General features: G+C 37.3%; 1 pseudogene; it reads left to right on the top strand.

The window, feature by feature from the left end:
- Nucleotides 1–25,989, top strand: LOC120215127 (annotated as a pseudogene).
- The last annotated feature ends 159 nt before the right edge of the window (nucleotides 25,990–26,148 follow it).

The raw sequence follows: 26,148 nt of genomic DNA, 5'->3' as shown, positions 1-26,148 counted from the left end.
ATGAATGAGGTAGGAGAAAAATGTGTGCAAACTTTCCTATTGTTTTTATTCTAGAGCCACTTAATGAAGACAACATCTCTCAAAGAGATCTTAGAATGGGAAATTATTCAGCTAGGACACGATCAAGATATTTTAGATCTCCAAAGAGATCTAAGCAATACGAATTGTTACTTTTCCTTTATAGGCAAGAGATAAACAGAGTTCAGTATCTTCATTGCAGAAAACTCATGGAATCTATTCATATTTTGTCAGATTCAGAAGTTTGCTTTGCGGTTTACTACACATAATGAGGCAGTATCATTCATGAATACTCTGCAGGTAGAGATACAACTATAGAAATGCTTACTTCTTTTAATAACTGATTTTTATTATAATTATAATTATAGATTCATCTATATCCAATAATTTCGCTCTTCTGCTGGATTTTTTTTCTACACTGGATTGATTGTTTTCTCTTTTTCAGGAGAAGTTAAAGGGTGAAGTTGAAACTGAACCTTTAAACACAGACTTCAGATCTGATTTTTTACCACAATCAGAGTTCATATCCAGTATGGGACTTCCTTCTAGGTAGATATGAAAATTGAAAGCTACACTTACCGATTGGCTTCTTGAAGAATATTTTAATATATGTCATTGGATTAATAAGAAGACAATTTTTTTGGAACACTAGGAAGTATGTTTTAAGAACAAATATAAAAAGAGCTAATGACTTTGTCTGCAGAGCCAATCAAGAGTTGAGTGATTTGAGTCCCGACTGTTGGGAAATAAACCGAGTACGAGTAATTTCCCTAAAACCAGATTAGTGAGAATGCGAAATAAAAGCAGAAAAATAATACCCGAAATTGATAACGGAGTTCAGCCAATTGTGCTTACGTCTCCGGACTGCTGCAAATCTTTTACTAAGAGAGAAAATTTACAGGTGTTTACAAAACACTCACTACTCACAAGAAAACTCTCTAGTATTGGGAAAAAGAAATGATTTTTGGGATTTTGGGATGATTTTGAAGCTAAATGAGCTAGGGTATTTATAGTTGAAACTTAGGGACTAATCTTTGAAAATACCCTAAAGTGCAATGACTAAAGTGAATTTACCCATTCCTATTTTCAACAAACATCTACCAAACTTTACCAAACTTTGAAAAATATTTTTCAAAGTTGGTTGCCAAACTTTGAACTAACTTTTAACAATCTCCCACTTGAAGACTGATTTTAATCTGTCTTCACACCTCGATCAATGCAGCAGTATTTCTGGTCTTGTTATTCTAGCATGCCAACTGAAGCTGAACACAACTTCAGTTTGTCCGTAGTCACCGTCTTTGTCAACATGTCTGCAGGATTTTGAGCTCCACTAATCTTTTCAAGTTTCAAAATCCCATATTCCAGAAGAGATCGGATAAAATGATATTTCAATTGTATGTGCTTCGTCCTGGAATGAAAAGACGAATTCTTTGCTAGATGGATAGCACTTTGACTGTCGCAATACAAGACATTGTTTTCTTGTTTTTGCCTAACTCTTCCAAGAAACTTTGGAGCCAAACCATCTCCTTGCTAGCTTCCGTAACAGCGACATATTCTGCTTCAATTGTGGAGAGAGCAACTATCTTCTGTAGTTGAGAAACCCAACTCACTGCAGTTCCTCCTAAAGTATATACATACCCTGTATTGCTCCTTCTGATGTCAATATTTCCGGCTAAGTCAGCATCTACATAGCCTGTCAATATCGTATCTCCACCTTTGAAACAAAGTGCTTTGTTTATGGTACCTCGTAGATATATGAGGATCCATTTGACTGCTTCCTAGTGTACCTTGCCCGGATTATTCATGTACCTGCTAACAGCTCCCACTGCATGAGCAATATCTGGTCTGGTACATACCATGCCATACATCAGACTTCCAATTGCTGAGGCATACAACACATTTACCATGTGTGCACGTTCTTCCTCTGTCTTTGGTGACTGTTCTTTGGAGAGTCTAAAATGAACACCTAAAGGTGTACTTACTGGTTTAGCATCTTGCATGTTGAACATGGAGAGTACTTTGTTGATGTACTCAGCCTGTGATAACATCAAAGTCCCCGACTTTGTGTTTCTCTTGATCCTCATCCCAAGAATCTGCTTTGCAGCACCCAGATCCTTCATAGCAAACTGCTTCGACAATTTTTGTTTCAAGTGTATAATCTCTTGCATGTTTGAGCCTGCAACGAGCATGTCATCAACGTACAACAATAAAATAATGAAGCTATTGTCGAACCTCTTGATGTAGCAACAATGATCTGCTTGGCATCTGGTAAAACCACTGCTACCCATGAAGCTATCGAACTTCTTGTACCACTGTCTAGGAGCTTGTTTTAAACCATACAATCTCTTCTTCAACCTGTATACCAGGTTTTTCTTGCCTGCCTCTATGAAGCCTTCTGACTGTCTCATATAGATTTCTTCCTCCAAATCACCATGAAGGAAAGCTGTCTTTACATCTAACTGCTCAAGATGTAAATTTTCTGCAGCTACAATTTTCAACACCAGTCTGATTGTAGACAGTTTTACAACTGGAGAGAAAATTTCATTGTAGTCAATACATTCCTTTTGCTGAAAACCTTTGACAACCAATCTTGCTTTGTAGCGTTTGCTCCCATCGTGCTCTTTCTTGATCCTGTAAATCCACTTGTTGCGGAGCGCTTTCTTGCATGGTGGTAATTCAGCTAATTCCCACGTCTGATTTGACATAAGTGAGTCCATCTCATCTTTCATGGAAGACTCCCACTTGACTGAATCCTCCACCTACATTGCTTCATCATAGCACTTGGTTCACCATTGTCAGTCAGCAACAAGTATTGCAAAGAAGAAGAATAACGTTGGGTTGGTTTAGGAATTCTGGAGGAGCATCTTAGTTCCGGTGTGCCTGGTTCTTCTTGAACTGTTTCAGGACTGATCTGAACATCATTTCTAGAAATCTCCTCGAACTCAGCAAATTCCTTTGTTTCAACTTTGGTATTGGAGCTGCTTGATTCTACAGTTGACCTGTCTTTGTACATCACATTCTCATTGAAAATGACATCTCTGCTTCTGATGATCTTCCGATTTTCATAGTCCCAAAATCGGTAGCCGAACTCATCACCACCATAACCAACAAAGACACATATGTTGGACTTGGCATCAAGTTTACTTATTTCAGTAGAGTTTATGTGTACATAAGAAATACAACCAAACACTCTTAAGTGTGAAAGGTTTATTTCTTTCTTGTTCCAAACTTCCTCTGGTATTCTGCCATCTAAAGGAACTGAGGGTCCACGGTTGATCAGGTAAGCTGCAGTGTTGATAGCTTCAGCCCATAGAAATTTGGGCAATCCGGCATGTATCCTCATGCTTCTGGCACGTTCATTCAGAGTTCTGTTCATGCGCTCTGCTACGACATTCTGTTGCGGTGTCATGGGAACTGTTGTCTCCATCTTAATCCCATTTTTTGCGCAAAATTCTCTGAATCTACGATTTTTATACTCTCCTCCATTATCAGACCTCAAACGTTTGACTTTCAGACCAGTCTCATTTTCTACCATGGCCTTCCATTTTCTGAAGGTATCAAAGATTCTGATTTTTTATTCAGAAAATAAACTCACACCTTCCTTGTAGAATCATCGATGAAGGTGACATAATATAATAAGCCTGCAAGAGATGGAACTGGAGATGGTCCCCATACATCAATATGAACCAACTCTAACCTTTCTGCCTTGGGTGTCTTGCCAATTTTTGCAAAACTGACTTTCTTTTGTTTGCTAAAGATGCAATCCTCGCATAGTCCGACATCTACATTCTTTAGATCCGGAAGCTTCCCTTTTGACAAAAGCGTCTTCATCCCTTTCTCGCTCATATGGCCAAGCCTTTGGTGCCATATGTTTGATTTTTCATCAACATCTGCTACAACAATGGTATTCTCTAAATTTGATGTTACATATAGAGTACCAGTCTTCTTACCACGAGCAATGATGAGTGCTCCTTTTGTAATCTTCCATTCACAGCCTGAAAAGGTTGTGTTGAAACAATTTTTTTCTTAAAAGTAAAAAAAGTGAGATTTTGAAAACCACATTAATTCTTAATTAATTCTTTTTAATTTAAAAACAAATGCGATTTAAAAGACCTCTCGTTTCGAAAAATTTTAGATTTCCTTTACGATCGAAAAATACGGTTCGAAGAGTCACCACCAATCTTTGATTAGGGTGTGACTGGGCACCCAAAAATGCTTTGTCATTTTAAATAAAAATTAATTTTAATTAAAACAACAAATTGAGGTCTGCGTTACCAAAAATGAGTTCGGGAGTCGGTTACGTGTGAGGAAGGATTAGCACCCCCACAACGCCCTAAATCGGTACATCGTCAATTAATTAAAGTCTTTGCAATGAACTTTACAAATTTGAACTTAATTTGATTTTTGATCCCATAAAACAAAGATGTAAATTTAAAAAAAAACATTAAAAAGAACTTAAATAAATTAAATTAAAATTACCAAGTCGTTTTAAAAAGATAAAGAATGTTCGATTATTTACAAATATCGAGACCAGATCTTAAAAGCTATAACAACCTTTTCTCGATAAATTTAAATAAACGAACATTTCATTTTCTCTCGTTCCCAAATTTTAGGTGACGAATCAATTTTTTGTTTCACTTTCGGATACACTTTTAATTTAAAATCGTCAAAACGACCCTCTAATCAGTTAAGACAGGCCATTCAGGACAATTTTAAATTAAAAGGGTATTATCCTTTAGTCCGATTATGTAATAGGGGTCAAGTTATATATATGATATTAACATGCAAATTACAATACCACTAATTAATAAAATGATATAAGTAAACAAAACAAATGTAATTATAGAAAGTAATATTTAACACATTAAATATATTAAAAACCAATAAAATTTAATATTTTAATGACTTTTTAAAAGAAATGCTAATATCCGTAAGGTTTATTTATTTATTTATTTTTTTGATACTATACCTTGCTTTGATTCAATGAAAAATGGAGTTCCACCGTTTCCCTTGAAAAATCCCCTTGTGCAATGCTTTTTCTTCTCTGTAAAAAAAGGACCAACAGACCCCTTGCACAATGCTTTTTCTTTTTCTCCTTTTCGTGGTTTTCTAAAAACAAATTATTATATTTTTTTCAAAAAAAACTGCCCCCTTCCCTCTTTAGTTTCCAATAATTTTATCAATAAAAACCGACCCTCACCCCACTTTGTTTTGGTTAACTCCCGATAACCATTTTTTCGGTTTTCCCGGACTTCACGTGGACTGTCTTGGATGATAATGTTGCTGGGTCATTGGGCTTGAACTGTGCCTTCAACGGATTAGGTTCTTCTTTAGGCATGCCATTGCTTCGGGTACGCTCCGACATAACCCCAGACAAAACGCATGTCTACAGCTGCCCCTCTTTGCCCATTCTTGTGCTAACAAGAATAGGATAAAGATAAAAAGAGAAAATCGCCTCAGTGACCAAAAATGCCTTATAATATACGATTTTAACCAACTTTTTCCGGATTTGCCAAAATGACCAACAAAATCGCAATGCGATCGCTAATTCGCAACGCGATCTCCATTATCGCAAATTTGCGTTGCATTTCGCGTTGCGATAGTTGGAAATCGCGTTGCGATGGTCTACAGTGTCGTTGGGATTTTCCCAATTCGCAATGCGAATAAGTAAATCGCAACGCGAATTGGGAAAATCGCAATGCGATACTGACTATCGCAACGCGATAATACAAAATCGCAACGCGATACTGACTTTCGCAACGCGATTCTGACGTTCGCAACGAGATAATACAGAATCGCAATACGATTTTCAAAGTTCGCAACAGGTTTTAGTTTCGCAATACAAATTTTTTGGGTATATATCTACGCAGCAGCAACAACTCATAACCTAAATCCCTAAATCGCAACTCATTCCATCTCCATCTTTCACTCTCTCTGGCGACATCCGTTCCTACATCCTTCCCCATCCGGCAACAGGTCTTAGTTTCACAGCTCGTTTGTTTAGTAAATTAATTTACAACCATGAAATCATCTAATGTTGATCATGTTTGGATAGATTTGTGTTTTGGAGGGTCATGGAAGAATGTTCATGGTGTTTTACAATATATGCCTTTACCCATGAATCTTCAACTAAAACTGTCATTAAAAAAGTTAACTTATGAAACTCTAATGTTACGTGTTTCAAAGAAATTGAATTTAGAGCCCCTAAGTGGATTTAGGCTATCTTATCAGAGAAATGGTAAAGTTTATTTGTTAACCGACAATGAAGATGTTGAACGATTCATTGCTTACATTAGTGTTTCAAGTGATGATGTTACATTGTATGTTGTTGAACCTAGAAGTAGTATTGTTGGGTCAATAGCGGGTAGTAATCAACTAAGTTTTTCTCAAAACCCATAACCTTTCTCTAATCTAAATCCCAATCAACTTTCAGCACCAAATTCCGGTTTTCGTATTGACTAATTAGACGATGATGAGCCAACAGAAAAAAAATGTGAGTACTAGTCAGTATTCGAAATTTGATCTTGGTCAATACCCGGACTTTGATATTGGTCAATACTCAGATTTTGATGATGTTTCAGAAGAAGAAACAGACCCTGCGTGTAATGATTTTGATATTGGTCAATTCTCGAATTTTGATGATGAAACAGCTGTTGCCGAGGAAGATGTTGTTGATGATAATGAGGAGGAAGTTACGACTGTGAATGAACATGTTGAACATCCATTCTGTAATTCATATAATCCTGAAGAAGAAAAAGAAGAAGAAAAAGTCCCCGAAGAAAAGAAAATGCCACGGGAGTATAACTGGAATATGCCAGAATTACTTCAGATACCGGAAGAAGAGTTGGTAAAGAAAGCAGTTGATTGTTACACAAAAGTTATTCGTATCAAGAAAGATGATTGTTTTGATACAAAGGAAGACTTGAAGATAGCTTTGTATACGAAATGTGTGGAAGATAGCTATCAACTAAAAGTTAACAAATCAAGCAAAGATCGTTTCGAAACAAGGTGTATGCTTGACAAAAACTGTACGTGGCGTATGATTGCAAAGAGGATAAAAGATTGCGAAATGTTTCAAGTTAGGACTTTTATTGATAAACATACATGTTCAAGAACCCAAGTTTTTCCTCACCATAGACAGGCAAACAAAAAGGTGTTGGGTGGTTTTCTGGCTGAGTTAATGTTTTTGAATGGCAGGGTATATCGGGGACATGAAATTATGACTGACATGAATGCTCGGTTCAAGATTAGTATATCATATTCTCAAGCTTGGAGAGCCAAATGTTATGCCTTGGAATTGTTGAGGGGGTCGCCAGAGCATCGTTTGCCCAACTGTCGGCTTATTGTCACAATTTAAAGCTGAAAAATCCTGGGTCGGTAACTCATATCAAAACAGATAGAGATGGATGCTTTGAGTTGCTGTTTATCGCCATTGGTGCTGCGGTTAGTAAATCAATATAATTCTGTTGACTCATTTTTGTTAGTTACATGCATTTCACATTTAAATGATTATATTTCTTGTGTATATTATTTTGTAGATTCGTTTGTTTATTACTTGCATGCGCCCAGTTATTATAGTTGACAGAGCACATTTGAAAGGTCGATACCTTGGAGTAAACTTATTAGCAGTAGCCATGGATGCTAACAATGGGATATTGCCAATAGCTTACGGGGTTGGCAAATCTGAAACCTCTGATTCATGGACATGGTTTATGGGGCATCTTAGGGATTGCATAGGTCCTATTAGCAATCTGACAATCATATCCGATAGGGCAAACTCAATTGACAACGCTGTTAGAAGGTGTTTCCCAGATGCTTTTCATGGACTTTGTGGTGTTCATTTGTATAGAAATCTAAAATCAAGGTCTGCTGGTATAAAAAAGCACAAATGGACATACTGGAAGGCTGTAAAAGCTTATCGGGAAGTGGATTTCAATAAGCATATAAACTGTTTAAGACGTGTTTTGCCTCAGTGTGCTCAAACACTAGAAGATGTCGGGTTTGAAAGATGGTCAAGAGTACATCAACTTGGAGCAATATATGGTTTCATGACGTCTAATAGTGCAGAATCAATCAACGCTCTAAGTCGTCATTCCCGGAAATTACCCATTACTATGTTAATGGAGTTTTTTCGAGCCTCTATTCAACAATGGTACTACAAGAAAAGAAACCATGCAAGTATTATTTCTTTGAATTCGTAACTTATCATATCTTTTACTAAGTTTTATTTATTTAAATTTACAGGAACATTGGAACATCGTGTTACACCATGGACTGAAAAAAAGATAACGAAACGTGTTGTGAAGTCAACGTCATGGAGAGTTGAACCATGTTCAAACACTTTGTTTGAAGTACTGGATAATAACTTAAATGGGCTTGTCGATCTAAATTCAAGGACGTGTAGTTGTATGAAATGGCAAACATCTGGTTATCTGTGTGGCCATGTTATAAAAGTTGCTCTTCATCTAAACCAAGATGATTCAAGCACATACGCTATGGATTGCTACACTACAGAAGTATATCGATAGACTTATGCCGAGATTGTCTACCCTATTCCACATCCTTCTGAGTGGGACATACCAGATGACTTACAAACAGTTTTGCCACCAGCCATGGACAGAAGGCTACCTGGCCGACCAAAAAGTCACGATCATATACCGTCTAAGGGTGAAGAGAAGAAGAGATCGACATGTAGTCGGTGCAAGGAAAGTGGTCATACAAGGTTGACATGTGGATCACCAGTGCCATCACAATCATCTTTTCCTCTACCAAAATATGGATCATCATCAAAATCCAAAGCTCATATGGTGTCAAGAAAAAGGCAATCAAAATCGCAATCATCTTTAAAATCCAAAGCTCATACAGTTAACTTAGGTGATTTTTAAATGCAAATGTTGTATTATGTAGATTTTATGTGTGAACTTTTAACATTTTCAGTTAGGCATGTATTAGTAACTTGAGTTTGAAAATTGCTATGATCTGTTCAGTTGTTATCACTTAATAGGCAATCATCTTAATGTCTATCGCAACGCGGAAATTACTATCGCAATGCGAAATGAAAATCGCAACGAGAGAATTGCAATGCGAAATGAAAATCACAACGCGAATTTCGCAATGCGAAATAAAATCGCAACGAGGGAATCACAATGCGAAATGAAAATCGCAACGCGAATTTAATTTCGCGTTGCGATTCTCTCGTTGCGATTTTCATTTCGCGTTGCGATTCTCTCGTTGCGATTTTCATTTCGCATTGCGATAGTACTTTTTGCCTTCAACATAATACAGATTGAAATCAACAAAATCAACCATTACATTTCAATCAATTAAACAAGCACAAATAAGAATTATGTTAACATCAATTAAACAAATCAACTTTTACAAATCACCTTTTACAAATCAATTAAACAATCAAAAAATAAGCAATAATTCTTATTTCCTCATCTACTATTGAATCAACTTTTGCAGCCATACATCATTTTCACGCAGCTCACTTCTGAGATTAACCTACATAAACCAAACATTTGCTCAAACAACACTTTCTACACATCTAAAACCTACAAACAGCAAATTATTGAATTCTAGGTACTTAACCAAACATTTTCAAACCACAAGCCTATAAACATACCAATTGTTTATGGACATTTTTATAACGCGGATGCAGGTAGGCAGCGTCTCGTATATATCGATCTAGCCATATAATGCCGAAACCACAAGCCTACTGCAGCTTTATCTCTATCAGTGGGAGGTAGATACTTTATACTTCCTGTGATCAAACGGTCCAATGCCAAGCATACGAGAGGACCACAATCCCCTCTGGGTCCTTTCGTTTGTTGTGGTGCGGTCTCGTCTCTGCTAACTGTAATATTGAGCTTCTTTGGCTTCTTGTTTCCAGAACGAGTCCAATAATTTATTGCATCCAAGAATTTAGCCAAATAAGAGCTCCATCCCTTAATAATATCTCTTAAATCAGCCAATGATATGTAATTTATCATGCTGTCATATACTATTGCCTTAAGGGATGGGATCTGAATCTCGACGAGAAGCCAATGTTTACGTTCCAAAACAGGGATAAACACCTGCAATCATAAGTAATAATTCATTCATTTGCGCACTTATTTATGAATACCTTTAAACTCAATCTAAAATAAACACTAACCTTATCGACCTCCCACCATGCAGGATAAAGTTTAGCTTGTCCATTGCCCAACGCAAATGATTCATCTCGTTGATTCTTCAAGTGAGCGGCGTTAAAAGACGTTGGCATAATTGTATATCGTGTATTTCTTTTATTTTCCTTAAGTTTCCTAATTATTAGAAGACGTGACACCCACGCATCGATATGCTGTTTTACAAAAAAAGACATATATTAGTAACTTACATAAATTTAAAAAAAAAATCAAATTAAAATATAAGAAAAATATAAGACTTACCCCTCCATCGAAATAGCCATTATCTTCGACCCCTAATAATACGCCCCACCAAGACCGATCAAGCAACAAATAGATATCATCGTTGAGCTTGCATATGTCAGTGAAACACCCCTGGCTCCGCTCATGTAGATAAAAATCAACTGTGGTCATAGCCCAAAGGGTGTTATCCAGAATTGTGTCCGGTAGTTGTTTCCTCTCCACTTCAGATACCGGTATGGTACTGGCCGGTAACTCATACGAGAGCCAACTTGAATCCATCATGTCTGGCACGTCAGAGGGTTTCTCAAGAATCCTACATATGACGCCATGTGAATCGGGCTCTTGAATGGTGGGAGGGACCTCTTCAACGATGCCAGTGGCCTCTTGAACGGTGGGAAGGGACTCTCGAGGAATGATAGGGGCCTCTTCAACGATAGGAAATGACTCTTGAGGGATGACAGGCGAGTCGGGCTTCTTCTTGCGGTGTCTTTGCACTATTGGGGTATACGGAGACTTAATAGCACGTGCACGCCGTCTGATGCGTGAACTCTGTCTTGCAAGAAAAACCCGACGTAAAGCATCCACCTTATCGGTCCGCTAAATAATTAAATACAAATATCAGTAAATAAACAGACATGATATTTAAACAGTGAAAACAAAGACAAATATATTTCAAACTTTCAACCAAAAGACAAAACAAAGACAAATACTAACTTCACAGTGTTAAAGAATACACAGTTTAGCAGAATTGACAGCAACCGAATAAATTTACTTCAACCAAAAGACAAAACAAAAAGACAAATACTAACTTCACAGTGTTAATAAACAGTTTAGCAGTATTGGCAGCAACCGAATAAATTTACTAAGCAATATAAGTGAAATGGTTAATTTAATTGAAATTACGAGTAAATTTATCATCAAGTTAAATATGGAAAATCTTAAACTTACCTCGTTGCGTAGAGTATGAACCTCATTCTGCAACGATACTACCATCTCACATAGAGCGGCAACCTCACCACGTAAAGTAGATACCTCCACACGCCATGCACCATCGTTATCGCGTAGAGTACCGATCTCCTCACGCAAGGCATTGACCTCATCACGTAACTCCCTTGACTCATCCCGTGGAGGTGGAGAACATGGAGATAGAAGTCGTGGCATCTTTGTCGGTTTGCCTATCTTGAGGTGATGGTGGAGAAGAGGCTCGATGATGTGACGGGATAGGTGATGGCTCTCGTTGTAGAGGTGTATAGTCAGGTCGATCAGGTGATGGCTCTGGGTGAGGTGATGGCTCTCGAAGTGGAGGAAGTGGAGGCTGCTCATCATTCGTGCCATCAAGAAAACTCTGACTAGCTTGCCACCAATAAGTGGCAAGCTCAGCCTCCGTGGGTGTCAGTCTCATTAATGGAATGTTGGCCTCCTAAAAATATAAAAACTCAAACAAAGTTAAACGTCTACTATTAATAACTTGTTTATATATGATAGTATTTGTGTTAACTTATATTATTTATTGTCGCATATGGTATTAAGTCTTCCCAATCCAATAGACGTTTCCTCTTCTAGGAAATAACCCTGGGAATATCATTTGAAGTTTTTATTGCATATGTCTTCATGGCGGGAAAGGCCTCGAATATCCAAATCTACAAACAATATAATAACAAACATTAGTAATTGTTAAATAATTAATTATAATTTTGAAAACATTATATAGAAATTCTTACCTTAAAGGCCCAAACAAAGCCTGACAAAGTGTATTTCGACCCATCGCCCCACAAACTTTTGCGGTCATCAAAGGCAGACAACAACTTAGTCCAGGTAGCTTTCCATATATACGAACCCCACGGAAATAGATTCCATGCATTTAGGTCCTCTACCAATAATATTAGCTCCTGAGGAATAGGTTGTCTGGCCTCTCTGCCTAAAAAGCCGGCATACAAAAGTAGTAGAAGGCATACTCGGACAACATCGACGTCATTCATCCGAGTAAAACCATCTTTCTTATTAAACAATTTCTTCATGTCGTCGACGTGTAAGTTCGGCTTCTCTATTGACTCATCAGGAAAAACCCTGGATAACCATGATAGGCGGGTGATATGACGAGTGTACCGGCCTACATCATCGTGTCCGAATCGTAGACCAGTGATTAAGCAGAACTCCTTCCGCCCAAAACAAGTATACGCCGGTGGAAAATGAAACCATATCTCTTCCTCACCACGTTGTATACTGTCGGGTAGATCGCTAGTCATGGTCTGAAGCCACAAATGGGTCAAATTAGCATCTCCACCCGGATGCTGTACTTCAGCCATGGCCCGAAGCAGGTTTCCTCAAACAATTTTCTTTGTGTAGGTGAAAGCTTCGAAGCAATTGTAGTGGCTAGGCTAACTTTATTCCTTAATATCAATGAAGCCGAAAAAAATTTCTACAAAAACAATAAACATACCAAGTTAGATATACCAAAAACTACACTGTCAAGATATACCAAAAACAATAAACATAAATAGTAGTTTATTCTTGAAACTAAAATTTGCAATACTGTTTTGTCTTTTGGTTGAAATGAAAATCGCAACGAGATAATGAGAATCGCAACGTAGAAATGACTATCGCAACGAGAGAATCGCAACGCGAAATGACTATCGCGACGAGAAAATCGCAACGCGAAATGAAAATCGCAACGCGAAATGAAAATCGCAATGCGATTTTGGTTTCGCGTTGCGATTCTCTCGTTGCGATAGTTATTTCCGCGTTTCGATTTTCATTCTCGAAACTATTCTTCTTCTGCATTACTTCAACTAAAAGACAAAACAAAGAAAAATACTAACTTCACAGGCTAAACAGTTTAGCAGTATTGGCAGCAATCGAATGAATTTAATAAGAAATCTAAGTGAAATGGTTAATCTATTATTGAAATTACCAGTAAACTTATCATCAATATCAATATGAAAAACCTAAAATAATGCAAAAATTTCAAAATAAAAAAAAAAACTAACCCTCGGAGGTTGATTTTCCATTTCTGAATGATTGTGAGGGATTTTTGACTGTGAATGGTTGTGAGGGATTTTGCCGGCGATGGGGACGGAAATCTTCAGAGATGGGGATGGATTTCGTCGTAGAGAGTGAGAGATGGAGATGGGACTGGGTGTTGTGATTTTGGGTTTGAGGTTATGAGTTGCGATTACTGTGGACGGTTCAGTTTCTGATTTATTAATAAAAAATTCGTGTTTGGAATTTGAAAAAAAAATACGCGTTAATACGAATGGCGCTATGTAAATCGCGTTGCGAAAGTCAGTATCTCGTTGCGATTTTGTATTATTGCATTGCGATAGTAAGTATCGCATTGCGATAGTCAGTATCGCATTACGATTTTCCCAATTCGCGTTGCGATTTACTTATTCGCATTGCGAATTGGGAAAATCGCAACGACACTGTAGACCATCGCAATGCGATTTCCAACTATCGCAACGCGAATTTGCGATAATAGAGATCGCGTTGCGAATTAGCGATCGCATTGCGATTTTGTTGGTCATTTTGGCAAATCCGAAAAAAGTTGGTTAAAATCGTATATTATAAGGCATTTTTGGTCACTGAGGCGATTTTCTCAGATAAAAAAGACAGTGCGTTTTTGTCCAGTTCCATCTTCAGGCTTTGGAACTTGATGAGTGATATGTTCCCTCCTCTTTGAACATTCTTCGACTAGCGGGTTCGCTCCCTCTTGCTTCAGAGAGTAAAACTCAAAAAATCTTTTGCTTACGGGTTTCCTCCCTCTTGCTTCAGGGAGTAGAACTCGAACAATCTTATGCTTTAAAACTTGATAAGGGATCTGCTCCACTCCTCCCCCAGGGTGAGACTTGAAAATTCCTCGGAAAACATGTTCACTCCCTATTTCTTCAGGGAGAAAAAAACTCGAACAATCTTTTACCTACGGGTTAGCTCCATCTTTCTTCAGGAAGTATATAACTCGAATAATCTTTGTAATCGGGTCTGCTCCCTATTTTTCAGAGAGTATGAGACTCGAACAATCTTCAATAATCGTGTCTGCTCCCCTATCTCTTCAGAGAGTATAAGACTCGAACAATCTTCATTAAACAGGTTCGCTCCCTCTTTCTTTCAGGAAGTATAGAACTCGAATAATCTTCTGTAATCGGGTCTGCTCCCTATTGCTTCAGAGAGTATGAGACTCGAACAATCTTCAATAATTGTGTCTGGTCTCTATTTCTTTAGAGTGTATAAGACTCGAACAATCTTCAATAAACAGGTTCGCTCCCTCTTACTTTCAGGAAGTATAGAACTCAAACATCTTCTTCTTACAGGTTCGCTCCCTCTTTCTCTAGGGAGTATGGAACTCGAACATCTTCTTCTTACGGGTTCGCTCCCTCTTTCTCTAGGGAGTATGGAACTCGAACATCTTCTTCTTACAGGTTCGCTCCCTCTTTCTCTAGGGAGTATGGAACTCAAACATCTTCTTCTACTTTACTACTTTCTTGTGAAGACTTCTAGATGATTTGCTTCACTAATCTCTCGTAAAGACTTAAGTTTGATTTGCTTCGAAGGTCGAACCTGAAAATCAAACATTATCAATCATTAATGTGTGCTTGAAAATTTGAAAATCATTATACTAAAAAATTTAGAATTTAAGAGAATCTTTTCGAATTCATTTCTCTTGTGAGAGCTTGTCTCGCCGCAACTAAATGTGAGAGTCTTCCTTGACTTGACTGTCATTTGAAACTCTCCCTTCCTGGGACATTGAATCGGTTAATAACTCCTCGCGCATATTTCTTTTTCTTTGTACTCGAGAAATTTTTCTTTTTCTCCTACATCTGATAGTCTGATGGTTTGCTCCAACACTCTTCGAGAAGGATTAAAAAGGATATGCTTCACTACTCTTCGGTGAAGGCTTAAGATGGTTTACTTCACTACTCTTTGGTCAAGGCTCAAAATGGATTCGCTTCACTACTCTTTGGTGAAGACTTGACTTTGCCCCAATCTCCTGTGTACAAGTCACTTTAATCGAGTGATTCCTCTCTTCATACACGAACATCTCTATTTTTCTTCTATATCTTATGGTCATCACTTTAGAGTAATGCTTCTTCTGTGGATTAGACCTCTCAATTCTTCAGGGTATGCCTTTCTAAACGCGATTCCTTGCGTTTGATGTTTGAAATCTTCCTTTCGACTTGTTGGCCTTTTGACATCCTGCATCTTCTCTTTTCACTGGAAGATCTGTCAAAACCATGTGTTTATGCATGAAACACTAACACGAATGCAATTAAATGTATTAGTGTAATGCATTTTGTTTTATGCAAATGATGTTCTCATGAATGCATAAATGTCGATTTCATCTTCATTTGACTTCAAAGTGGTGAACTTAGTCTTCTTATACTTGATCATTCCTTTTCAAGTCTGCTTTATATACCCATGTAGCAACTCATAGTTTCCAACTTGCATTTTTGACGAGCCCTCTGATCTTCTTCTATCTCCTTGTCGTCTTTGTTATCTATCTTTATTTCGGAGAAAGTTTTTTTCTCTCAACTTCTTGCTATGGTCAGAAGCATGATTGTGTTGCCCCATTTTTGGAGACTATGTACATGATTGCGCCAAACTCCACAAAGATCAATGGGATAGTAGCATCTATTCTTCTTTAATTCATATCACAAGGAGGATTTATCCCAATTTTTCATCTCACCACATCATTTCTCATTTTAACCTTGGAGTTGCGTATGACAACCTTCATCTCGGATAATGGAAACAACACATGATCGCAACATTGATTCAACATCATATTTACTGGTTCGTAAATCATTTGTCAACACATTCATCTTTTCTTGTGGCTTATGCTTATATATTTTAACTAGAGAAGCTCTTTGCATAACGTCCAGAGTTTTTGTATGGGATTACAAGAATACCAAAACTCAATGAAGATTAAAGTGGGATGTTTCGGCTCGTCAACATTGATGCATGTGAAATCACTAGAATAATGCAACTGATGATGGACAAAATGATCATATATGGTAAACTCCACTGTCACTGTTTCACCATTTTCATTCTTCATATATTTTTATCCCCTTGGAACCATTTTTCAATTCAATGATCGTTCCACAAGTCTTCATTGGCTTCCAAAGATGCCCCACAATAATACCTCTAGCTGGAATAAGCATTCACTAATGCCGCAACATTATCTTATTCAGGTAAGAGCCTTCAAAATGCCCAAACACCTCAAATTATAATGCTCATTTTCAATGCCTTCTTGGTCTAAATCTTATCATCTCAACATGATGTGGGTTCAGTCGTGCCCCGACATTATCTCATACTGGTACAGGCCTTCAAAATGCCCCATCACCTTAATTTGTAAGGCTCATTCTTCATGACTCCTTGGTCCAAATCTTGTCATCTCAACATGATGTGGGTTTAGTCATGCCCCAATGTGGGTATTCATGGCTCCTTTCGTACCAAAATCTCTTGACTTTGAATGCTCAAATTATCATGCTGCTACACAACAGTGTTCTCAAATAGCTTGAGGGCTTTTCTTCACGCTGTCATTGACACTTAAGAAATGATCAACCCTTCTAACGCAATGTCTTGCTTTTTGTTATGAGTGGGATATGTGTGCCCCTCTCTTCAAATAAAGTGATCATCTTATTCTTGACTGGTCACACTCTTGCATTTTTACTATGCACCAGGATATATGCCCCTTTCCCATATAGTGATCATTTGCTTGACTGGTTACTGACAACGTCACAAAGGAGTGTTACAAGCTCCATTTCTCAGTCCTTCTGATCTCTCGGACTATTTTCTTTCAACACTGTGGAATGCTTCATGTTCTGGCATCGCTTATTCTTTCTTCAATGGAGGCAAAAAAAGCCTCGTCAGCCTCAAGGACCTTTCACATTTGAGACTATCCTGTTTGAAAATATTTTCCCCTTTATCTTATTTTAGGGATCAAAGAATAAAATAATTTTGTAAAACACTGCCCCTTAATTCAGGCTCATAATTGAATCAAATCATAAATAAGAGTTCACAGAATATCAAAAGAATCAATAGCTATTTAATATTTTCAGGGTTATAGCTCTTTGATAAGTGTCAAAATTGAGGGTTTGACTTCAGGTTGGCTTTATATTTTCTAAGGTTTCAACCACCGAAATATCATTTCCTTCTCGGTCATCATGACTATTGCAACATGCCCTACTTTCTTGGCTTGGTATTTTAATCGGATGCGGACAAAATGACGCAACTAGCATAATCCATTACTATACTTTCTAGAACACTTCCATTTCAGTTCTCTGAAATCTTCCATTTGTTCAAGCCTCATAGACTTCTCTAGCCAAGGCAGTGCAAAAATATTGATCTAAAAATGAAATTTCTGAGTGCACGTGTGAAATTGACTATAACAGGTGTTCCTTATCTCCCTTAGTCCATTTTTGCCGCAACTCCTTATTTATAAAATTGATTTAATTTGCCATTTTCTAGCTAGCTGAAATCAGCTTTATTGTAATTTGCCTTTATCGGGCTAGCTGAAGGATTCATCTCATCACAAAGTTTTTGACTTGACAATCACAGTGGAGCATACATCGAATTGCCAAGTACCTGATCAAGGTCATGGTTTGAATATAATCTATTCATAAAGCCAGGGCTTTCGAATTTCCTCTATAACCAATTGCCTTAGTGGAATAGCTCAGCTTTATTGTATAAACATATATATATATATATATATATATATATTTGGGTATACGAATTCCATTTCTTAAGCTTGTCAAGGAGAACCTGTTATAGTCTCGGTGTTTGTTGTAGGTCAGAAAATCTCATCGTTAGAGTTCAATTCCCAAGCAACTGACCCAAACTAGACTCATCTACTCAACTATTCCATTTGTAAAGATCATAATCATCATTGAACGTCATCAACAAAAGTGTAATCTAGTCAGTTTTGTAACATCATACACGAGGGATGCCCCATGTTGTCTGCTCCTGTGCATACCTGAATACCAAGCCTATTGTTCATCCCCTTATGATAGAAGAAGGCTACATCGGTCCCTATAAGAAAAGGGTATGGTGTTCGAGTGCATCTTCTGGGGCTAATGTCAAGGTCCTTGTTTTATCAGGTTTCAACCTTGTCATTTTGTTAAAGATTTATAACTCTAATCATTAAAGAGCTTTTAATTCAGTTGATATTCAAAGAATTTCAAGTCGTAAATTCGATTCAATGCTCACCATCCATAAAATAACATGAATTTATTTAAATATCATTATAAAAAACTGAGAAAGAATGAAAAACAAGTTCAAACATGATGTTGCAAATGGAAAATGCGATTGTGGTGGAGCACAACCTTCACTTGTTCAACCAAAAGGCCCTACTTTCCCTAGAATGGCGGGTGCCCCATTGGATTAGGGTTTTTACCCTCACTTACTCCTCATTTCTCGATCATTTCTCTTGTCAGGACTCCCTTGTCAACGAGGCTTTCTATCTCTTCCATCAATGGTATGTACTTGTCAGTGTGATGGCCCAATGCCCCTAGATGAAAATCGCAAGCACTATTCGGGTCATAGCCATAAGCGGATGGGCTAGTCTTTATTCTTAATGGACTTGGAGTGAGGTATTGATTCTTGATTAAAGGGGATAACAAGTCGGAAATGGGCACTTAAAAAACCTTGAGGGTCGTATTTTCCCAAGACATCTTCTACGGCCAGTCTCAGACTACATCTCCTTTAACTTTCTTCTTGTCACTTCCCACTTCTATCTTCTTTTTTAGCATCAGAGAGGTCTCAAGAGTTGAGTCCTTTATCTCTGCTTCACATATCTCAATTTCTTTGATTTTATTTTTCTCCTTTTCAACACTTTCTTTGGCATGTACTTCACTTGTTTCAACCCCATCAACTTCATTCTGGAAATTAACTTTCAACTGCTAAGCATCCACCTCTATAACTCCATGAGCCAAAAGATCTCGAACCTGTCGCTTGAAGTTGCTACAATTCTCGATAGAGTGTCCTCGGGCTCCAGCATGATATTCACAAGTAACATCCTCATTATACCAACTTGGATAAGGGGGCAGCAAAGGCTTGGCCAAACGTGGGACAATCAGCTGGGCTTGGAGCAACTTTGGATATATCTGACTATATGAAAACTCTTTTGATCCCACTTTCTCCTTACCGTTATTATGATCATATTGAAGACCTTGTGACTGACCACTGGAACATTCGCTTTGAAGGTTTAACGTTTGACCAATATCTTGGGAGAGACATTGATTTGCAGATCTCCCATCATCGACAAGTTTTGAGCTTCCAGAGAGCTTAGGTTTTCCATTTTCAAAGCATAACAACCCTTCCGTGATGAAGTTTTGAACTTTAAATCTCAGGATCGTACAATCTTCTGTAGAGTGGCTAAACTCTTGAGAATGATAACCGCATGATCTTTTGACACCTTGCCAGTCTGGACACAAATAAGTGTTGTACCTCGGAGGAAAAGGCTTTAAGAGCCCACTTTTAAAGAGAAAGGGTAACAAGTCTGAATATGAGATCGGAATCGGAATCAGAGGTGTCATCTTCTTTTTTTTTCTATTCTTTTTGGCCTTTTTTACTGGCATTTGAGCCTCCTATATGCCTCTTTTCTTTGAGTACGGCTCCACTTTCGTATTAGAAGTTTCACCCTTAACTTCTGCTTTTCCCAGTATGATCTACGTAGCATCTTCTAGAATCTTATTTGATTTTTGGAGTTGACTTGAATTACCACATCCCCTAACAGGTTCTTGATCAGTTGCTATCATCATATTGGCTGCACCACTAACATTCAGATTCTCACCCGAAGTCTTCATATTTTCTTGATCATTTGCTATCATCACATTGGCTGCACCACTAACATTCAGATTCTCACCCGAAGTCTTCATATTTTCTTGTGTAATAGGGTCATCTGATGATTTCTCCCCATATATCACTGTAATCATCATGCTCATCAACTTGAACATCTGTCCCCTGGATTCAACTTGGAACTTCATTGCTTCATCAATCATTTATTGTTGGGTCCTTACGAGCTGTTCTTGAATTCTCTCGATCTTACTAACTCATGCTAAGATCTCATTCATTGCTGTCTATTTTCCAGAAACACGTCTCAGGGTAACTTCAATTTGCTTCAAGAGCTTCTGTCACAGTATCTTTCATGAGTTACTCTCACGTTTTCATGATTGATGCGTGTAAAAGTGCTTAAATTAAAGCGATGCGACTGTAAATGTGGATGCAAAATGCAAATGCAAAAGGTGTTAATCCCAAAAGTGACCACTATAGAACAACATTCATTTAGACAACAAGATTTCATTACACCATGTAATCAAAATACAATTGTGATTCTTCATTTCCTTGAACCGTACTCTTAATGGAATCTGACATTGCATCTCCAAAATGGTCGGCGTATTTTATCACATTTGATGAAATCGGTTGTCATTCTTCATGAATCGTTCTTTAGTCAGGTTCAAATTTCTTCATTCATCGGATTTCCTTCTTCATGAATCATTCTTCAGTCAGGTTCAAATTTCTTCATTCATCGGATGTTCTTCTTCATGAATCATCTGAACGCCTATGGATCTCCCGATTTTGATTACATGGTTAAGAATTTCTTGTCTCATTATGACCAACCTTCTTATTAGACAATCACTTGTGAATTAACACCTTTGGATGAAGATGCAAATGCGATAAATTCAAAATAAAATATACATAAAACCAAAATAGGTTAGTACACATAATATAAACAACAAAATAATAAGTATCAAAGTCATTAAATAAAACATATCCTCACATGCTGGCCATGCTTTAGCAAATCCTACCCAACATGATATCTACCCCCATGCCTTGTCATTCACAAAAAATCCTAACCACATGATATCTAATTCGCATGCTTGTTCGAGAAAATAAACCTAGCCGCATGATTTCTAATTCGCATACATGCTCAAAAAATAAACCTAACTGCATGATTTCTAGTTCGCATATATTTATTCAAAAAACGAAATTAAATGACTCAAAAAAGCTTTTCCTTGTGTACTCTCCTCACGGGATTCTTAAGGTTCGGGTTTGGCTCAACCTAAGTTCAGACTCTATGTTCACTATATACTGGGTTCGATTCTAAAGTAATAGGTTCTCGAATTGTCCTTGTCGGTGCCCCCTTGGGCTATCAAACCCTCAATCTTGGCCCATCACAGGCTTTAAGGGATCGAGTTTAATTTCGAGGGAACACACCTCCTTATGTCCATGCGGAGGTGATTACCATCACGAGGACCATAAGGCGTGACCTCCAGGAGCGATCCACTATCCCATGCGGAGGTGAAAACCACACGAGGGCATAGTCTCTCACTCCTACTTAATTAAGACGGAGCGTGGTTTTAGCTCATGTCATGAAAACGCAACTGTGCAGTGTGTAAGGAAAAGCGAAAAAAAACAAACAATAAAAACACTCAAAATCAATTCCCAAAAGACACAATTAATCTGAAACCATTAACAAACAGATTAGTACAACTATTTATTGGTTAATCAAATTATAAACAAAAAATTATAAAACCGAACAAGGGATCAAAAACCAAATTAAAACGAATTTATAATTTTCATTTGTAAAGACAATTAATTAATCAACTATCGGTCTGACTCTCTAAAAAAAGTCTCTAGCAGAGTCGCCAAGCTGTCGAAACGATTTTTTTCTTAAAAGGTGAGAAAAGTGAGATTTTGAAAACCACATTAATTCTTAATTAATTCTTTTTAATTTAAAAACAAATGCAATTTAAAAGACCTCTCGTTTCAAAAAATTTTAGATTTCCTTTACAATCGAAAAATACGGTTCGAAGAGTCGCCACCAATATTTGATTAGGGTGTGATTGGGCACCCAAAAATGCTTTGTCATTTTAAATAAAAATTAATTTTAATTAAAATAACAAATTGAGGTCTACGTTACCAAAAATGAGTTCGGGAGCCGGTTACGTGTGAGGAAGGATTAGCACCCCCACAACGCCCTAAATCGGTACATAGTCAATTAATTAAAGTCTTTGCAATGAACTTTACAAATTTGAACTTAATTTGATTTTTGATCCCATAAAACAAATATGTAAATTTAAAAAAAAACATTAAAAAACACTTAAATAAATTAAATTAAAATTACCAAGTCGTTTTAAAAAGATAAAGAATGTTCGATTATTTACAAATATCGAGACCAGATCTTAAAAGCTATAATAACCTTTTCTCGATAAATTTAAATAAACGAACATTTCATTTTCTCTCGTTCCCAAATTTTAGGTGACGAATCAATTTTTGGTTTCACTTTCGGGATACACTTTTAATTTAAAATCGTCAAAACGACCCTCTAATCAGTTAAGACAGGCCATTCAGGACAATTTTAAATTAAAAGGGTATTACCCTTTAGTCCGATTATGTAATAGGGGGTCAAGTTATACATATGATATTAACATGCAAATTACAATACCACTAATTAATAAAATGATATAAGTAAACAAAACAAATGTAATTATAGAAAGTAATATTTAACACATTAAATATATTAAAAACTAATAAAATTTAATATTCTAATGATTTTTTAAAAGAAATGCTAATATCCGTAAGGTTTATTTATTTATTTATTTATTTTTTGATATTATGTGTTGCTTTGATTCAATGAAAAATGGAGTTCCACCGTTTCCCTTGAAAAATCCCCTTTACAATGCTTTTTCTTCTCTGTAAAAAAAGAACCAACAGACCTCCTTGCACAATGCTTTTTCTTTTCCTCCTTTTCGTGGTTTTCTAAAAACAAATTATTATATATTATTTTTTTTCAAAAAAAACTGCCCCTTCCCTCTTCAGTTTCCAGTAATTTTATCAATAAAAACCGACCCTCACCCCACTTTGTTTTGGTTAACTCCCGATAACCATTTTTTCGGTTTTCCCGGACTTCACGTGGACTGGCTTGGATGATAATGTTGCTGGGTCATTGGGCTTGAACTGTGCCTTCAACGGATTAGGTTCTTCTTTAGGCATGCCATTGCTTCGGGTATGCTCCGACATAACACCGGACAAAACGCATGTCTACAGGTTGTACTATAACCTTCTCCATCAAGCTGTCCTACGGAAATCAAATTTCTTTTTAGGCCAGGAATATGTCTCACACCTTTCAGCGTCCAGGTGGTCTGGTTTGGCAGCTTTAGTCGGATGTCTCCTCTTCCGACGATCTTTAAGGTTTCATCATCAGCTAGATGAAACTTCCCAAAATCACCACTGACATAGTTCTCCATGATTTCTCGGCATGGGGTGGAGTGGAAAGATGCTCCTGAATCCAAGATCCATGATTCAATCGGACTGTTGACGCTTAGAATCATGGCATCACCTGTATCCTCTGTCACGTTGGCAGATTCCTGTGCGCCGATATTTTTCTTCGGTGCCCGACAATCTTTTTTAAAGTGACCCTTCTTGCCCGCAGTTATAACAGGTAAAATATTTCTTTCCTGTTCTTGATTTTCCCCTTCTGGATTTGGATCTACCACGATTTGAATTTCTTTATGAAGTTCTCCCTCTGGACTCCGTGTGCAAGGCTGAGGAGGTTGATGCTTCACCCGATTCTCTCCGTCGAATTTCTTCGCTCAGTACCAGATCTCGAACATCGTCGAATTTCAATTTGCTATTTCCCAACGAGCTACTAACTGCTGTAACAGTAGCATTCCAACTGTCTGGTAGAGATGATAAGAGAATTAAAGCTCAAACTTCATCATCGAATTCAATTTCCACTGAAGTCAACTGGGTTGTGATTGTGTTGAGTTCATTTAGGTGTTGTGCCATCGATGCCCCTTCCGTCATCCGCAAAATGAATAATCGCCTCATCAAGTGTACTTTGTTTGAGGTTGATGACTTCTCATACATACTGGAGAGAGCCGCCATAAGACCCGCCGTGGTCTTTTCCTTTCCTATGTTGAAAGCAACATTGCGGGATAATGTCAGTCGGATATCTCCGAGGGCTTGTCTGTCGAGAAGAGCCCAGTCTTCATTCTTCATGCCCTCTGGTTGGTTTCCTGAGAGAGGTTGATATAGATTTTTCTGGTACAAAAATCTTCGATCTGCATCTTCCAAAAGCCAAAGTCCGCACCTTCGAACTTTTCAATTTTCACCTTCCCTTCGTCTGCAGCCATCGCTCCCACTCGAATCTGGTTTCGTTTGGATTGTTTCTGACAATTCTTGCGAACCACCGTGTATTAGAAAACCTCCGTCGAAAAATTCGTATCGCTGACAAAATTTTACTATTCACGAAATTCACTATTCATGTAAATAGTAACCTCGCAAAAAATTGACAAAATTCACAACCAAAAGCTCTGATAGCAGTTGTTGGGAAATAAACCTAGTACGAGTAATTTTCCTATAACCAGATTAGTGAGAATACGAAATAAAAGCGGAAAAATAATACCCGAAATTGATAACGGAGTTCAGCCAATTGTGCTTACGTCTCCGGACTGCTGCAGATATTTTACTAAGAGAGAAAATTTACAGGTGTTTACAAAACACTCACTACTCACAAGAAAACTCTCTAGTATTGGGAGAAAGAAATGATTTTTGGGATTTTGGGATGATTTTGAAGCTAAATGAGCTAGGGTATTTATAGTTGAAACTTAGGGACTAATCTTTGAAAATACCCTAAAGTGCAATGACTAAAGTGAATTTACCCATTCCTATTTTCAACAAACATCTACCAAACTTTGAAAAATATTTTTTCAAAGAAACATTTACCAAACTTTGAAAAATATTTTTCAAAGTTGATTGCCAAACTTTGAACTAACTTTTAACACCGACGTTACTTACACTCCACAAATGTCCCCCAGTTTGAGCTATGAAATTAGACAGCAGTCAGTTGATCAAGATGTAATGCTTACACTCCTGAAATGTCTCCCAGTTTGAACTATGAAATTAGACAGCAGTCATTTAATCACGATGAGATGCTTAATAACAATTCTGAAGGCATTTTCCCACCCTTTCCTCCCAGTTTCACATCATTACATACCAATTGCTGCCCTACCGCTGAAAAGGTAGATTTTTTTTACCTAAATATAGACTGAGAAATCCAGGAACTGAATTCATGACACATTTTCCTTAAATGATGTAGCTGCCAATCAACCCAGAGTGTCTGAGGAAATCGATCTCAAATCCCAAATTGTGGTATTAATTTCAAACCATTTCTCGATATTTTTGCTAGTACTTCCAGTATTTAGAAGGTAAAGAGTACCTTATTGTTGCATGGTTTGGCATTTAACATTTCCGAAACTTCAAGTTTATCAAAATATATCTACGAGACTGTTCGTTAGTAGTTGTGTTTTTCTTTCGCAGAAATACATGGGAGATTCTTCCTTCCAAGGTACAATTTATTTCCATTTCACTTAAATTTTGCAAGGCCTGCAATCTCTGTTTGAATTGGGGCATTGGCCCCCGATAAACCATGTAGACATTTCGCTGGGAAAAAATGTTTGATGCATCCTATTAACCCATTTTTAAATTTCGAGAGATTATTTTTACAGATATGTTGACTAAAGTAGCGAAAATTATCATTGAAGTTGGAGCTGACATTCTGCTGTAAGTTGCCTTATCTACTTGCGCTTTCGAACATGATCGAGGTACTCATATTATGGAACGCTAGGTTTTTTTTCTTTTAATATAAAAAGTGATGGTATTACTACTAATCAATTACGTTGTAAACAGACAAATTAGCTTACAACTAAGTATACTTTAGGACAAA

This window comes from Hibiscus syriacus, unplaced genomic scaffold, assembly GCF_006381635.1.
Source record: "Hibiscus syriacus cultivar Baekdansim isolate YM2019G1 unplaced genomic scaffold, ASM638163v2 tig00110114_pilon, whole genome shotgun sequence".
Classification (NCBI taxonomy): Eukaryota; Viridiplantae; Streptophyta; class Magnoliopsida; order Malvales; family Malvaceae; genus Hibiscus; species Hibiscus syriacus.
The sequence above is the reverse complement of the archived record's forward strand: the minus strand, read 5'-3'. Positions and strand labels throughout refer to the sequence as shown.